The 18,024-nt window shown below is 43.1% G+C and overlaps 1 pseudogene across 1 annotated transcript; it reads left to right on the top strand.

Annotated features, from left to right (window-relative positions):
• The first annotated feature begins 1,759 nt into the window (after positions 1-1,759).
• On the top strand, positions 1,760-14,149 carry LOC143681055 (neudesin-like; annotated as a pseudogene). The gene is made up of 5 exons (XR_013174339.1): positions 1,760-1,994; positions 5,388-5,398; positions 11,836-11,896; positions 12,641-12,743; positions 13,622-14,149. The product of XR_013174339.1 is annotated as a neudesin-like (transcript).
• Positions 14,150-18,024: the final 3,875 nt, after the last annotated feature.

Raw genomic sequence — 18,024 nt, 5'->3', positions numbered from 1 at the left:
GGACAGATCCTCTATATGTCATCCTTCACTAGAAGTCTATTCTCTTGGATCAATAAATGCATGAGCACTCGGTACAGTCACTGAGGGGAAGGGTAACCTGGTATTGAGAGAAGATTTGGGGCCAGAAGGCCTGTGTTGAATCCTGGCTCTGTCACCCACTCTGTAACCTGGCAAGGTACTGAAGAGCTCTGTACCTCGGGAACAGAACACAATGACCTGTAACACGGGAACAATAATAACACACATCCACAATTACAGTGAGGATTAAATGAGTGCATACGTGTCAAGTACCGAACCAGTGCCTGGCACACAGTAAGCCCTTCTTTGGTCTCCTTTGGCAGCTTCCTCAAACCACCAGATGTTGGAAGGTCCTGGGAGCTCAGTTCTGGGTTCCCCCTCCTCTTTCTCCCTGTGCACTTCCTTCAGGAGCTCATCCAATCCCATGGATTTAAATGCAACTCCAGAATATTTATATATTGAATTGCCTATTTGGCACCTCACCTGGATGTCTAATAAGCATCGCAAGCTGAACAGGTTTAAACTGACCTCTTCATTTCTTCAGAAGTGTCTCCCATCTCAGTTAATGGCAACTCCATCCTCCATTGCCCAGGCCAAAAACCTTGGAGTCATCCTTGATGCCTCTCTTTCTCTCCTACTCCACATCTCATCTGTCAACTGCACCATCAAAAGATTCTACAATCCACCCACTTCTTACCACTTCCACCACTACCACATGGGTGCTAACCATCATCTCTCACTGGGCCCTTTGCTTCAGTGAGACCAGCCAGAAGGATTCGGTTGACATTCTAAGTCCTTTATTCTGTTCCCTAAGTAGTTTCCCATTTCACTCAGAACAAAAGCCAAAGTCTTTAAAAATGCACTGAGCTCTCACTTGATCTACCCTCCCACCTGGCTTCCTACCTAGCCCTACAGCCCTCTTCAGTCTTACTCAGTACAGCTGTCAGCCTCCTTACTGTTCCTCCAAAAATGCCTGGCATTCTCCTTCCTCAGCATTTATGCAGTTGTCCCCTCTGCCTGGGTCGCTTTTCCCTTGAGGCTCCCTCCCTCATAGCCTGTGAATTTTCCTACAAATACTACCATCTCAGTGGGGCCTTAGTTGGTCAGCGCATTTAAAATTGCAACCCCCGACACTCCCTATCCTTTTCCCTGCTTTATTTTTCTCCCTGGCATTTAACATACCATTTTATAGATCTTTATTTGTTGTCCCTCTCAACCATAGAATGTAAAGCTCCACGTGGAGGTGGATATTTGTCTCTGTCTGGTTTAGTAACATGTCCTCAGCGACCGGGTACATGGAGGCACTAATTATTGAGTAAATCAGTGAAGAAAACCTTATGTAAATGTTAGCTATTATTATTTAGGAGCATATATGAAGGTTGTGCCCTAACTTTCACAAAACCCCCCCTTGAGGATCCAAAATTCAAACACATTTGGAAAGGAAAGAAAAATCAATTAAAAGTGAATTAGTAAAGTTGCGGCCCTATTATATAAATACACCCTCGTAGGTGCTGGAATGTTGGGGTGTGTCATCTATGTGGCTACTCCTGGAAATATGGCCACATAATGTTGCTCTGTTGATCGGCTTTTTTCAGTCTGTAGTCTGGGTTGTGATCCTAGTTCCGAAGTTTCCTTTTGCACGGCCGAGACTGAGCCGGTTCGCCAGCCCCACTGCGCCTGCGGGGCGGCTCTGGCTCCCGGCACTGCGCGGCGGCCCGGAGCCAGGCGCGCACGGGCGGGGCTCCGGGGCCGCTAAGCTGGAGCGCGCCGGCTCTACCGCCCTGGCCGCCGCTCGCCCTGCCGGCTCACTATGGAAGGCCCCGAGCCCCGGCGGCGGCTGTGGCCGCTCGTAGCGATGGCCCTAGTCCTGGTGCTGGCCCCGGGGCCGCACCCAGTCCGGGCCCGGCAGGCTCCACGCCTAGACGAGCAGGGTCCCCCGGTGCGGCTTTTCACGGAGGAGGAGCTGGCTCGCTACGGCGGGGGAGGAGGTACGCGGGGCGGCGCCGGGCCGGGCGTCGGGGCCCAGCGGCCCAGCCATGGGTGCGTGCGGGGCTGGCACGGGCAGAGCGACCCCTGGAGGCCGCCCCCAGCAACTCGAGGCCTCGCGGGAGGCGCGGCCCCCTCCCGGAACCCAGGCTCCGCCCTGGGGCCTGAGACCTGCTGGGCTTCCTCCCTCCCAGGCCCAGGCGGCCTGAGGTTAAGGACGAACCCTCAGGAATCAGGCTCCCTACTTGAACCTCACCACAGTGGAGGACATCTGCCTTGGAGCCCCTTTGAAACGTCTTTTCTCTAGTGGTCTGTGTATGAAGAACTTTTTTGTTTTCAGCCTTAGCATCAATTGGGATCATCACTTCTCCCTGTACATGGGGGTATGGAGATGGAAGGAGGGAAGGAAGCAATTAAAATGCCTGCTTTCTGGATTAGGTGGGAATTGTGGGTTTGTAATTGAGAAGTTGGGATCTAAGGGCTGATAATGATTATTGAATCATTATACAGAAATTCCTTTTTACTTTCTGGTGTATTAGAAAGACAGGGAAATTGTAATCCAGCTGCCTTGATCTCTGATAATTGTTGTACAGCCTTCATTTTGTGCCCTTGTGATTGTAAAAACCTTGTGACTAACCTTTACTTGTACTCATTTATCCTGTTTTTCAACTTTAGAACTTGTAATCACTAAAGACAGCCCCTAATGTTTATTAATGAAGGGTCTTGAGTCAGCCCAGAACTAACCCACTCCAAGTCCAAAGTTAGGTTGATAAGTGAGCAAAATGGGTCTGCCTAACATGGGCAGTAGCTTAGACTTTAAGTGACCTATATCTCATTATAATACTAAAAATCACACCCATCATCATATTAAGGTCGCTATGTTTTTGTGACTGAGCGTGTAATCAATCTGTGCATACTCAATAATTAGATCCCCTAATTACATCATCTGGAACAATTGCTCATCAGCCTAAAACATGCCAGTCTTTTGATCCTGTGAAACTGTTACCAGACAAAGGCTGTGGATTTTTTGTCCATCCGCTCGATAACCAATTCCCGAGACACTGGGCTTTCAAAGAGAGAAAAAGTTTATTACTAGGCGCATAGTAGGACAACAGATGACCTAGCGGTCCAAAATCTGTCTTCCTGAACTGCAGTTATTCTGTTAGTTTTATTAGAGAAAGAGATGGACAGTGTTTAGGGTAATGGGCACAGAGGCCCCAGATGTTGTAATTAGAGGGGAATCCAATTATTGAGCATGTGCAGATTGATTACATGCTTAGTCACAGAAACATATGTAAGAAAATAGGGCCTTAATATGATGATGGGTGTGATTTTAGTATTATAATGAGGTGTAGTTCACTTATAGAGAATGTATGTAAGAAATGGTGGAATGAGGTATAAGTTAAGTGACTTGTGGGTTAAAACCTAAGCTACTGCACATGTCAGGTGTGCCCAGTTTGGTTAGATCCAGACTCAGTTATCAAGATAACTTTAGATTTGGGGTGGGTTAGTCCTGGGCTGACCCAAGACCTTTCATTAATAAACATTAGGGGCTGTTTTTAGTGATTACAAAACTCTAAAGCCAAAAGGCTGGATAACTAGATACAAATGAAGGTTTTCCACAAGGTGTTTTACAATCATTATCAGAGATCAGGGCAGCTGGATTACAATTTACAGTTATCTGGAATCTCCCTCTGTTTACTCCAATATACCAGAAAGTAAAAAGGAATAGCTAAATAATGATTCAGTAATCTAAATCATCTCTTAAATCATGATTTCTCAGCTTCAAAACTATCCGAATGACTGCAGTTCTGGGAGGCAGATTTTTGGGCTGGTAGACCATCTGATCAGCTTTGTGCCTTGTAATAAACTCTTTCTCTCTTTGAAACCTCAGTGTCTCAGGAATTGGTCATTTGAGCACATTGGGTGAAAGAATCCACCACTTTTGTCCAGCAGCGTGATGACACAGGCTTTCCCTATAGGTCGGTTTCCTGCCCATATATCCTAGGCCTCCTCTGCAGCTGACTCTCCAAACCCAGTTTTCATGCCCCTGCCTTTGAGGTAAGTCCAGCTGAGTCAGTCTGGGTCAGGCAGGGAGAGATGGGGAGGTTGAAGGTTAGAGACAAAGACCTCTTCACACACCCCTTCTGTCAGTTGTCTGGAGGCACCCAGAAAAGCTCTCAGAACCATTGTCCATTGAGTTGGTGGAACCCTGTCTAATGGCAGGTAGATGATGCAGGAGACAGGCCTTAGAATGGGGTGGGGGCTGTTATATCGAGAAGGTGGAGGGGACAGGTTGGTGGGGATCACAATACTGTAACATTTTGGAGTTTGCAGAAGCCAATCTGCTTTTACAGATGAGAAAAACAAGGCCTGCCACACTGTAATGGTAAGTCAAGGAAGGAGCCCTGTGTTCTTTTTGTTAAAACCATTTAGCTTGGGTTCCCTAGCCTCTGAGTTAACAGGATTTGAATGGATCAGGATGACAAGGGATACTTAGAAACCTAGTCCATAAGCAGTGATGCCAGTTTGGGCATCATTTGCAAAGAGAGGTTGGCTAGAACCCTGAGTGGATGAGAACACAGAGGATCATGCCTTCATTATGGAATTTCGGTATCCTAAGTTCTTGGGCATGCCGCAATAAAGAATTCAGGAGCACAACAACAGCATAGAGGGAGCAGGCAGAAACTTACTAGATATACACATAAGACATACGGGCACTCTCGCAAGTAAAGAAAGATGGAAGGCGAGAGGCCCCAACATTGGGACTATCTGCGTTTGTACAGGGCTCACTCCTCTACTCTCCCCTCTTTCCAGGCCAGTGTCTGGTGGCAGATAGTGCATCCGAGTGGCTCGGCTGGTTTCACCCTTCTCTGTAGATGACTCACTCGGTGGGAGTCCTTGGGCTTCAGGTGGGTTGGCTGCTGCGGGTGTTACCTGTAAGTGGGTAGGCCCCGGTAGGGTGTCTGTGGCTGACTGGGCCCTCCTGGTCTTGATTAACCATCCTTATTCAAGGACTTCTTCATGGTTTTCTCTCTTCTGCCTTTCCCTGTTCTAGCCTTCCTCAACTTGATGTTAAAGGTTACCTTCCTTTAGGGTAGAGGAAAGAACAAGATGGTGCAGAGTCAGGGAACCTATGCAGAAAAGAGCTGACATAGGCCCAAGACTGCTCTCCTTAGAAAGGCCTGCTTGCAAGATCTGAGAACAGACAAAGGTGGTGAGTTCTCTGCCCTATGGCTCACATGACCAATTCCTGGGACACCCGGGTTTGAAAGAGAGTAAGAGTTTATTGCTAGGCACAAAGCAGGAGATCAGTGGGCCGATGGGCCCAAAATCTGCCTCCCTGAGTCTAGAGAGTTCAAGGTTTTTATGGATTCAAACAGGAGGAGATGAAGTTATTACCATTCAAGAAGCAGGCTGGAATAGCCATCACAGCTGTGAGTGTCACAAGAACAATTTACACACATCAAGGAGCAAGACTGGGCTGGAACCAGTTAATGGCTGACTCAGGTTCTTCCCTGAGCATTAATTAGGGCCTCTGCCCTTATAAGTTACTTTGAGAAGAAATCAGGATAAAGGGAATAACAGCTCTTAAAATCACACAGGCACGAGATAAGGGCTCTCACAATCATTATCCATATCAGGGCAGCTGAATTATATTCAGAAATTTCAGGTATTTTTCTCTCTCTAATATAACAGAAAAAAGAAATGTTTATATAATGATTCCATAGTCATTATCATCCCTTAAATCCTAGTTCTCGGTTACAGGGTTACAGGTTGGCCACAGCTAGCATCAGGATTTCCTAAATGATAAGTGTGGCTCGCTTGGCCTAGGCCATTTATACAAACAATGTGTTTTTTGTCAAACACAGAATGTACTAGGCAGAGTGACCTGACCAGCCCTTAGTAAAAAGCTTGGGTGCTGAATCTCTAATGTGCTTCCCTGGACAGAAGCACCAAGCATATGCTGCTGCATTTTCAAGCGACTCTGTGTAGCTCCACGTGAGGAAAGAGCAGAAGGCAGACTCACATGGATCCCTCCTGATTTCTAGGGAATCTCCAAATGTTGGGGTGGTGTTGGGGACCCTGGGCACAGAATCCAAGGTAAGAGAGAGCCCGTAATGGGGGGTGCAGCAGCAGGGTCACCAGCTGTTGGGTGAGGGCTAAGAAAAGACTCTTTCTTTTTTTGAGGTTGATTTATTGATACTTAACTAAGTTTGTATAATACTTTATACTTTGAGAGAATAGTTTCCTCCAATAACAGGGACTGACACTGTAAGAGGTTGAAGAAAAGCAAAGAAAGTAGGTGCAGACTGCTCTTTTTAAGAAGTTTGGTCACTGAGCATTTCCTAATATGACTTATATGGACAGGGTCATTGAACACCATAAGTACATGGAACCTTGAATAGGGCATGAGATTTGTAGGTTTGTCCAGGTTAGTGTGATGCCCTGAAAAATCCCAGAATGATTTGAATAGTGAATAAAGAAGTATTTGCAGAGTTCTCTTGGGGGAATGGTGAGAAAGGGGAAAATTCACCTTCCCCATTTGGAGAGTTCCTGATATCCTCACAAGCAGCGGGTACAACCAAATCAATAGGCTGAACCCTCAATCTTGGGGTTTGTTCATATGAAACTTATCCCTGCAAAGTATAGCTAAGCCTACTTAAAATTAGGCCTAAGAGTCACCCCCAGAGAACCTCTTCTGTTGCTCAGATGTGGCCTCTCTCTCTCAGCCAACGCAGCAAGCAAACTCACCGCCCTCCCCTTCTCTATGTGGGACATGACTCCCAGGGGTGTAAACCTCCCTGACAGCATGGAACAGAAATCCTAGAATAAGCTGGGACTCAGCATCAGGGATTGAGAAAGCCTTCTCAACCAAAAGGGGGAAGAGAGAAATGAGACAAAATAAAGCGTCAGTGGCTGAGAGATTTCAAACAGACTTGAGAGGTTATCCTGGAGGTTATTCTTATGCATTATATAAATATCCCCTTTAGTTTAAGCTGTATTAGAGAGGCTAGAGGAAAAGTGCCTGAAACTGTAGAGATGTGTTCCAATAGCCATGTTTCTTGAAGATGATGGTATAAACATACAGCTTTTACAAAGTGACTGTGTGATTGTGAAAACCTTGTGTCTGATGCTCCTTTTTTCTATGGTATGGACAGATGAATAAAACATATGGCTCAAAAATAAATGAATAGTAGCGGGAACAAATGTTGAAATAAATTTAGTAGATTGAAATGCTAGTAATCAATGAAAGGGAGTGATAAAGGGTATAGAAAAAAGATAGGGGAAACAAAAGCTAAAATATATTGGATAGATGGAAATGCTAGCAGTCAGTGAGAGGGAGGGGCAAGGGGTATGTTATGTATGAGTTTTTTTCTTTTTATTTCTTTTTCTGAATGGATGCAAATGTTCTAAGAAATGATCATGGTGATGAATATACAACCATGTGATGATATTGTGAGTTATTGATTATATACCAAGAATGGAATGATCATATGGTAAGAACGTTTGTGTTTGTATATTGTTGTGTTTAGAAAAAAATTTTTTTGAAGAATATACTTTTCTAGCTACATTTCTAATAATTTATAATTCAAAAATAATAAAGCCATACCATAAAAAACTGCATTATCTTGGGCATGTTGCTTCTATCCCAACTTGACAAACATTTTTCTCCAATGACTGCAAATTTCAACCTAAGTGTATTTCTTTTTTTATACACACACTGGATGTGTGGTTTTCATTTTTGACACAATAATATGAGTTAATGTTTTAAAAGACTTGTTCATAGTGAATTGTGAGGACCAATGAAGTATTTTTTAGTGTCAATTTAAACTTGAAAGCAACAGTAGCTGCAGATGATTTTTCAAAAGTACGTGAGTAGTCAGCTATCTTTGAACCATCAAAAATACATCTGAAAATTTAAAAAATTGTTTTTGCTTGAGGAAGAACATAGGAATGTCATCATTGCAGGGTGTTGAAAATTGATAGTAATTAATATTTTAAAATTTTAACTCATGTGTGAAACTAAAGCAAAAAATATTTATTTGGTACAAAATTTATATTTTGACCAGTGCATTTCCTAACATAACTTATGTGGACAGCTTAATTGAACACTATAAGTGTATGGAACCTTGAGTAGGGCATGAGGATTTTGTTGGTTTGTCCAGAGTGATGCCCCAATAAATCCCAGAGTGATTTGAACAGTGAATAAAAAATTATTTGCAAAGTCCCCTTTGGGGAATGGTGAGAAAGGGGGAAAATTCAACTTCCCCAAGTTGAATTCTTGATATTCTCACAAGCAGTACAGACAACCAAAGCAATAGGCTGAGACCCCAATCTTATTGGGGGAACTTAACCCCACAAAAAATAGGTCAAACATACTTAAAATTATGCCTAATAGTCATCCCCAAGAGAACCTCTTTTGTTGCTCAATTGTGGCCTCTCTCTCCAGCCAACACAACAAGCAAACTCAGTGCCCTCCCCCTGTCTACATGGGACATGACTCCCAGGGATGTGGGCCTTCCTGGTAACGTGGGACAGAAATCCTAGAATGAGCTGAGACTCAGCATCAAGGGATTGAGAAAACCTCAACCAAAAGGGGGAAGAGCAAAATCAAACAAAATGAAGTGTCAATGGCTGAGAGATTCCAAACAGAGTTAAGAGATTATCCTGGAGGTTATTCTTGTACATTAAATAGATATCACCTTGTTAGTCAGGTTGTAATGGAGAGCCTGGAGGAAACTGCCTGAAAATGTAGAGCTGTGTTCCAGTAGCCATGTTTATTGAAGATGATTGTATAATGATAAAGCTTTCATAGTGTGACTGTGTGAATGTGAAAAACTTGTGTCTGATACTCCTTTTATCTACCTTATCAACAGATGAGTAGAACATATGGAATAAAAATGAATAATAGGGGGAATAAATGTTAAAATAAACTTAGGTTGAAATGCTAGTGATCAATGAAAGGGAGGGGTAAGGGGTATGGTATGTATGAATTTTTTTCTGTTGTCTTTTTCTTTTTCTGAATTGATGCAAATGTTCTAAGAAATGTTCATGATAAATATGCAACTATGTGATGATATTGTGAATTACTGATTATATATGTAGAACGAAATGATCATATGTTAAGAATGTGTTTTTTCTTGTCATTTTTTTTTAATTAAAAAAAAAAATACGTCTGCCCCCCCCCCCCCCACTACATGGGACATGACTCCTGATGATGAGCCAGCATCTGGCATTATAGGAATGAGAAAACCTTCTTGACCAAAAGGGGGAAGAGAAAAATGAGACAAAATAAAGTTTCAGTAGCTGAAAGATTTCAAACAGAGTTGAGAGGTTATTTTTATGCATTATATAGACATCCCTTTTTAGTTATGGTACATTAGAGTGGGTGAGAGAAGCAACTGAGACTGTTGAACTGTGTTCCAGTAGCTTTGATTCTTGAGGATGGCTGTGTAACTATAGTACCTTTTACAATGGGACTGTGTGATCGTGAAACCCTGAGGCTGACTCTCCCTTTATCAAGGGTATGGACAGATGAGTAAAAAAATAAGGACAAATAAATAAATAAAATAAGCAATGGGGGTAGGGATAAGGGGGTAAAAATTTGAAAATAAATAAAATAAATAAATAAATAAATAAATAAGGCGGCCACGGTGGCTCAGCAGGCAGAGTTCCTGCCTGTCATGCCAGAGACCTGGGTTCAATTCCCAGTGCCTGCCCATGTGAAAAAATAATTAATAAGGGGAATAAATTCAGTAGATTGAAATACTAGTGATCAATGAAAGGGAATGGTAAGAGATATAGGAAAAAAATAGGGGAACAAAGGTTAAAATATATATTGGGTAGATGGGGTGGTACAATGGTGGCTCCGTGGCAGAATTCTCTCCTGCCATGCTGGCGACCCGGGCTCAATTCTTGAAGCCTGCCCATGCCAATATATATATATATATATATATATATATATATATATATATTGAGCAGATGGAAATACTGGTGGTCAATGAGAGGGAGGGGTAAGGGCTATGGTATGTATGAGATTTTTCTCTTGTCTTTTTATTTCTTTTTCTGGAGTGATGCAAATGTTCTAAGAAATGATCATGGCAATGAATATACAACTATGTGATGATATTATGCGTCATTGATTATATACCAAGAATGGAATGTTCATTTGTTAAGAATGTTCATGTTTGTATGTTGTTAAGTTTTCTCAATAAAAATATGTACAAAAAAGAAGTTTGGTCACTGAGGGAAGGAACCAGTAAATTTGGCAGAGAAACAGGTTAAGAAAGAATTGTCAGAGGGATGGAATCCTGGAAATGTCTGTGGGCAGAGGGAGGGAGCCAGAGAGAGGAAGAAGGAAAGAGGTAATGGAGGAGAGAGGCAGTTGAATGCAGTGTTAGAGCTGTGCTTGTCCTAGATGGCTCTGCTTTATGCCTGTTGTCCAGGGGTAATTATTAATAGTACTCCCTTTCACTTCCAGAAGTGTCATGGTTTGCATAATATATTATGTGGTCTGCCCTACTTAGAGCATTATATCTTTGGATTATACTTGAGTTTGAGTCCCTCCCTGTTCCTCTGTTTTACTTTGGACAAATTACTAAACCTCTCAGTTTCTCTCTCTCTCTTTTTTATCTGTGTTAGTCAGGGCCCTACCAGGGAAACAGAACCAGTAGGATACATTTATTTGTTTATGGCAAGGAAATGGCTTACATGATTGGGGGATCTGGCTCAGCAAATCCATGACCCACAAATAGGTTACCAGGCAACTGCAGTTAGAAAAACACAGCCCTAGACCAAAGGAGGACAGATTGTTTCTGCAGGAAAAAAAAAAATCTGCAGTACTTTCCTTCTTTTCCAAGGGCACGAGTTGCCGGCAAAGAACTTCTACCCTGTCTCCAGCCAGTGGCACAGGATCTGAGAGTATTGGAGATCCAGGAACTGCTGGCTGGACTCAGTTTTCCTGCCTACATAGGCTCCAGGTCTCCCTCTTTGCCTCTTCTGTTCCAGCTGAGGCTGTTCCCAGCTGACTGCGACAGAACTTGATGAGACTCTGCTGGTCTCAGCTCTCACCCTGTAAACAGGTTTAAATGTTACTCTAAAATATTCTGAAGGCAGTGCTACTGTTTTTAATGGGGACAGGTTTCTAATGGGGACAGTCGCCAAAAGGCTGGGGAGAAGCAAAGAACTTCCTAGGACTCATTGTATACAGAGTTAAGGACTAAGCAAAAGATATAAAGTGTCTTTAAACGAAACACAATAAAACAAGGTTATGTATTGAGCCAGTGTGTGTATGATTGACAAAGTGTGTTGGGACCACCCTCTGACAAGACCCTAACCCTGATTTCCCCTAGGGGCGGTGGTCCAGTATTGGCTAATTCAGTGCTCACAGAGCACACAAGTAGCTGCCAGAATAACTAGAATTGACTGTAGTTTATTCACACTTATTACATCCATATATGGACATTGATGAAGATGAGAGGAAATTGGACTGATTTAAATATATATATTTATCATTTATTTAATATTCTTTTGAATTCTTAGCTATGTAAAGTTGGTTCAGTTCCTGGCTTGTTTTGTTTTGTTTTTAATGGAAGGGATTGCCATGTGCTTGTCATGTTCCTTTATAAACTTTTCCAAGTTTTTGTGAGCCAGCACGCATGACCCAGGTAGGTGGTGAGTTCGCTGAGGACCACGCTGCATGGAAAGCTGTTTTCTAACTTTACCCACTGCTCTTTACACAGCTCATGATAACAAAAGAGAACCAGCCTGCACTGGGAGAGCTGGGCTCAGTGCCTCCTCCTCACAGCCTCTTCTCCTGCTTTCTAGGCAGATCAGCCCATCTACATGGCAGTGAAGGGAGTGGTGTTTGATGTCACTTCTGGAAAGGGTAAGTGGCTTGGCCGTCTTAATTTTTGCTTTGGGGAGCTCAGGAGCCAGAATGGGGACTGGAGGGATGAGGAACGGGCAGGAATGGTGGGGAGTCCTTTCCCTTCCATCTTAAATGACCAGATCCAAAGAAGAATCTTTGTCAGTGTTTTATTTCAACAGCATTTTTTTTTCTTCTGATAATGCCACACTTCTACTCAAAAGTCTTCCTTCGCTCCCCGTTGCCTGTAAAATTAAATTCCAACTTGATAATTTACTGAAGTTGTAACAAGAAATGTCCCTTGGCAGAGAGTCAGAATCATATAACATTACAAAACATTTTAATGCCATTTAATGATTTCCCTATTTGAAACTACAAAAGATTTTATGGAGGCAGTTATTCTATTGGTTCATCTTTTATTTGATACCAAACACAGTATCAAATGGAAATAGATTTGCTTCCACCAGTATTTTAGGGGGACAAGCATTGTCTTGTTTGCACTCAATATTTTTAAGAGACTGTTTTCACCCTGTGTTTTCTAAAAGTCACCTCCTAACCAGCATGTGTGAATTATTTTGTATCCTGAACTAGTGGAATCCAAACTGGTGGATAGGGGTAGATTACTGGAATTTATATCTTCATTGCTTTCCCTCCTCTAGCCCAGAATCCTTTTTAGGACTCGGCTGGCCTTGGAAGCCCCTTATTTGCAGGCTTCCAGCTGGTTTGCATGCACAGCTGCACTCATGTCTCATTTCTCCCCACCAGAGTTTTATGGAAGAGGAGCCCCCTACAATGCCTTGGCCGGGAAGGACGCTACCAGAGGGTAGCCAAGATGTCCCTGCAGCCTGCAGACCTCACTCATGACACTGTGAGCAAATTACAAGCCTTTACCAAAATGCCTTGGCCTTCTTTCCCTCTGGGCGATTGCAAAGCTTTCTCACTAGACTATTTCCACTCTGGTCTGCTCAGTGTGGTAGCTACTATTTCCTTGAAATAGTTATCTTATTATGTCACTCGTGTGCAAAAACCTTCCATGGCTCCCTGCTGCCTAGAGTCAAGTCCAAGCTCTTAGGAACTTGTGTTCCAACTCAGTGACCTTCACAGTTTGGTTCCCACCAGCCTTGGCAGCCTGGCCCACCTTACAGTCCGCACCTGCCCCTCTCCCCCACAGCCTCTGGAACAGATTTGCTGCTGGTGTCTGAGACCTCACCCCCCTACCTCGTGTCCACTTTAGGTGATTCACATGTCTGAAGGAGAAAATAACATCAAATACAACCATTTCAGGGTCTAGAAAATCCTAACAGAAAGGTTGGCACTCACACCAGTTGTGCTCCATGCTACCAGGCAGAGATGAAGCAAACTCTTAAGCTATAAGATCACAGAAAGAAATGAAGGAAGGGAGAAGATGGAACGGGAGGCTGGTAGCGAGTGGGTGGGATATATGCGAAGGGGGAGGTGGAGGCCGACAGCAGCAGAGCACACCTTCTCCAGCCCAGGGCAGCTGTCCCTCTGAGAGGCTGTGATACCTGCAGCAATTGAGCAGCTAAATAAATAAAAAGATGAAGCCTTTGCTTCTCTGCCCCCACAGGATGTTTTCTAAAAAGTCAAAAGAAAAATTGTTTCGTTGTGATATTTTCTTTCTCTTACTTCAGGGATGTGGGGAGGGCAGGGATGGAGAGAGGCCAGTGATAAAAACGAGCCCCTCATTCCCCCTTCCCCATGTTTCATGGATTTTTCTCCCCCAAGACGGGCCTCACGGCCGAGCAGCTGCAGTCCCTGGATGACGTCTTCACGAAAGTGTACAAAGCCAAGTACCCCATCGTGGGCTACACAGCCCGCAGGATCCTTAACGATGGCAGCCCCAACCTGGACTTCAAGCCTGAAGACCAGCCCCATTTTGACATAAAGGATGAGTTCTAATGTTATAACTGCGGGATCAGGTTCTCAGAAGGATGGGGCTGGGACATGTTCAGGTGCTGCATCTTCTCCAGGGATCTGAATAAAACAGATGGTTGACCTGGAACAGTGAATATTTTTTTGTTGTCCCCAGTCAAGTCTTCTGTCTACAGGGTAGCTCTGCCACCCTGCCAGCGAGGGGGCTGTGATAACCACACGGGGAAGCCTCCCAGATGTCAGCGTTGGCACCTGGTGACAGAATTATGAGTGGCCTTTATTTTTTCGTGCTTCTCTGTATTTTACAAATTTTCTAATGTGACCGTGTTTATTTTATAATAAGGACAAAAAATAAACTTGCCTGTTTTTACTAAAAGAGAATGCTTACACACGTGCCATCTCCTTGGAACCTTGTCAGCACCACTTCTGGGTGGGCAGGACTGAACTGCCCCTCCGTGTCCTGCTTTCTGTCTCCCATGCCTTTAAAGGACAATGAAGGAGCCGGGGCAGCAGTGGCAGGATAGAGATCTGGCAGAAATGGGCGAGGGATTAGATGGTCGGGTGGAGAATGGGAAAGGCAGTTATTAGAGGGTTTAGATCTACCTGGCAACCTGAAGACGTGGATTTTTGAATAGCTTCTGCCTTACTTGCACCTGAAAAGTGGTGGGAAAGGCTGAGATTCAGGGTGGGTGAGCCTGGGCTGGGACCATCCTTTGAGGAGAGAAAGCACAGCCCTTAACACTGGGTTGAGGTCATGATTTCTGGAAGAAATCCCTTCTGTCTAGTCCCTTCCCTACCTCCTTTTTGTCATTCCTCCTAAGGAAGAGTCTCCATCCCCTTTGGTTGGTGGCTCACATGATTCTCAACTTGGGGTAGGGGAGAATATCCTCCCAAGGGACATGGGTGTGTCTGGAGACGTTCCTGGTTGTCAAGATGCTACGGGCATCTGATGGGTGGATGCCAAGGATGCTGCTACACATCCTGCAGTGCACAGACCAGCCCCCATAAAGAGGAATTCTCCAGTCCACAATGCCAGTAGTACTGGGCTTAGAAAACCCTGCCTTAAGCAGATCCTGGAAAATTTTCAGTAGAGTTGGAGTTATTTTACTCAATGCTTTCTAACTTTTAGAGTAAACAGCAAGTACACTGCAGAGAGAATATGTTAAGCAAGGTGACTGATGGTTTAACATGCTGATTACTGGGTCCATCCCCAGGACTTGTGATTCAGTATGTCTAGGGACTGCATTTTTTTAAATGTAACAACATACAAAAATGAACATTCTTACCATATGATCATTCCATTCTTTGTATATAGTCAGCAACTCACAATATCATACATAGTTGTATATTCATCACCATGATCATTTCTTAAAATATTTGCATGAATTCAGAAAAAGAAATAAAAAGAAAAAACTCATACATACCATACCCCTTACCCCTCCCTCTCATTGACTGCTAGTGTTTCCATCTACCCAATATATTTTAGCCTTTGTTTCCCCTATTTTTTATACCCTTTATCACTCCCTTTCATTGATCACTAGCATTTCAATCTACTAAATTTGTTTTAACATTTGTTCCCCTATTATTTATTTATTTTTGATCCATATGTTTTACTCATCTGTCCATAAGGTAGATAAAAGAAGCATCAGACACAAGGTTTTCACAATCACACAGTCACATTGTGAAAGCTATATCATTATACAATCATCTTCAAGAAACATGGCTACTGGAACACAGCTCTGCAGTTTCAGGAACTTTCCTTCAGCCTCTCCATTACACCTTAACAAAAAAGGTGATATCTATATAATGCATAAGAATAACCCTCAGGAAAACCTCTCAACTGACACTTTTATTTTGTCTCATTTCTCTCTTCACCCTTTTGGTCGAAAGGTTTTCTCATTCCCTTGATGCTGAGTCCCAGCTCATTTTAGGATTTCTGTCCCACGTTGCCAGGAAGGTTTTCACCCCTGGGAGTCATGTTCAGGTCTGCATTTTTTTTTTTTTTTTTTTTTTACATGGGCAGGCACCGGGAATCGAGCCTGGGTCCTCTGGCATGGCAGGCAAGCATCCTTGCCTGCTGAGCCACCATGGCCCGCCCCAGGTCTGCATTTTTAATAAGCTCTCCAGGAGAGAATGAGACAGGTAAGCTCTGAATGTACTTTGGGAAACACCACCTAATCTCTTATTAGTCAACCACACCTCAGGGAGAACATAGCTCAGCTCCTTTCTGAAGTTTAGTTTTGTTGGTACCGCGGAAAGGCTGTAAAATGTTGCTGGAGAGCTGGATCAGTCAGAGGGCAGAGACGGGAGACTTTGGCAAAAACTTTACTCACTTTCCAGTATCACACTGCATGTTTTGTGCACACATTTATAGATGATAGGTTCATAAAGCTTCTGACTACATATAATATCTCCATTTTCCTCTCTCTACGTATACATATGTATGCATTTAGTTCGGGGGGGGGCTTTAGCTGTCTTCCTACCCACGTTTTTTTTACAGATGAAGAAACTGAGACCCAGAATGGAGAAGTGATGTTTTTCATTGTCCCACAGGCCATTAGTGTCAGAGCCACAACTTGCTCCATGTTTCTGCAAATAGGAACTCCGAGGCCATGCAACAGACAAGACATGAAGTACTTACGACATGCCTGCCTGAGCCCCCTACGCTGACATGCAGAGGCGAGAACATCAGACATATCAGTGCCTATGTTTGCCTGCTCCTCAGCCAGCCCTGCCATCTCCTGATTCCCAGACCCTGGCTATATCAGATTTGGTATTTTGCATCATCCACCACACAGTATGTAATATAAGTCAAATAGTAAAGTGATCCTTTGATCATAAAAAAAGGGTATCATATAATCCCAATGTGATCAAATGTGTGTGTGTGTGTGTGTGTGTATATTTGCAAAGAAAAGATAATGACAAGATTTGTTTGTAATGTCACTGATGGTTATTTTTGGATGGTGGGATTACATGTGATTGCATGTATGTGTTCTAGTTTGCTAGTTGCCAGAATGCAATAAACCAGAAATGGAACGGGTTTTAAAAAAGGGAAATTTTTTAAGCTGCAAATGTACAGTTCTAAGGCTGTGAAATTGTCCAAATTAAAGCCAAGGCTTTAGAAATGGGCAGTCTGAGGAGCCAGGGAAAGATACCTTGGTTCAAGAAGGCCAATGACGTTCAGAAATTCCTATCTCAACTGGAAAGGCACGTGGCGAACAGGCAATGTTTGCGAGCTTTCTCTCCAGGCCTCTTGCTTCATCAAGCTCCCGCAGGGGTGTTTTCCTTCTTCATCTCCAAAGGTCTCTGGCTGCCCAGACTCTCATGGTTCTCATGGCTCTCTCATCCTTCTAAAAGGGACTCTTTCCAAAATGCTTCCTCTTTTGAATGATTCCAGTAAAGTAATCAAGAACCACCTGGAAATGGTAGGAAGTCACAACTCCCTGTATTCAAAAGTTAATATCCACAATTGGGCAAGTACATCCCTGTGGAGATAATCTAATCAAGTTTCCAACCTATAGTGCTGAATAGGGATTAGAAGAAATGGTTGCTTCCAAGAGATTGAATTAGGATTAAAACATGACTTTTCTAGGGTACATAAATCCTTTCAAACTGGCACAGTATGTATGTATTTAAACTTTTCTGCACTATAGATTTTCTATAATGAAGCAGTAGTAAGTCTGTAACTAGATTTGTTTCTCACTCCTTTTTTCTTTTTTTGGTCATTTTTTTATCACAGTCAGCTTTGTTTTCTTTTTTTTGGTGAAAAATAACGTGTACAAAAAGCAATAAATTTCTAAACACATCACAACAACTAGTTGTAGAACAGATTTCAGAGTTTGGTATGCATTACAATTCCACAATTTTAGGTTTTTACTTCTAGCTGCTCTACGGTAGTGGAGAATAAAAGAAATACCAATATAATGATTCAGCAATCATACTCATTAGTTAAACACTACCTTCTCTGTATAACTCCACCATCACCTTTGATCTTTCTATTCCTCTCTTTAGGAGTGTTTGGGCTATGCCCATTTTCATTTTTTCATGTTGAAAGGGGCTGTCTATACTATTGGGTAGGGAGATGGGTCTAGCTGATGTTCTGGAGAGACTGATGCTGTAGGAGCCAAAGTGCTAAAAAAAAGGCCTGCAGAATTTTTGGGGAGCAGCTGGTGTCCCTGGGTGGGCAAGAAACTGAGAGATTGTTACTTGCTTTGTTTGGAACAGTCTGGGAGGAACAGAATGCTACTTTACCCCAA

Source organism: Tamandua tetradactyla, chromosome 4 (assembly GCF_023851605.1).
Source record: "Tamandua tetradactyla isolate mTamTet1 chromosome 4, mTamTet1.pri, whole genome shotgun sequence".
NCBI lineage: Eukaryota > Metazoa > Chordata > Mammalia > Pilosa > Myrmecophagidae > Tamandua > Tamandua tetradactyla.
Note: the sequence above shows the minus strand (reverse complement) of the source record. Positions and strands in the feature narration are given on the sequence as shown.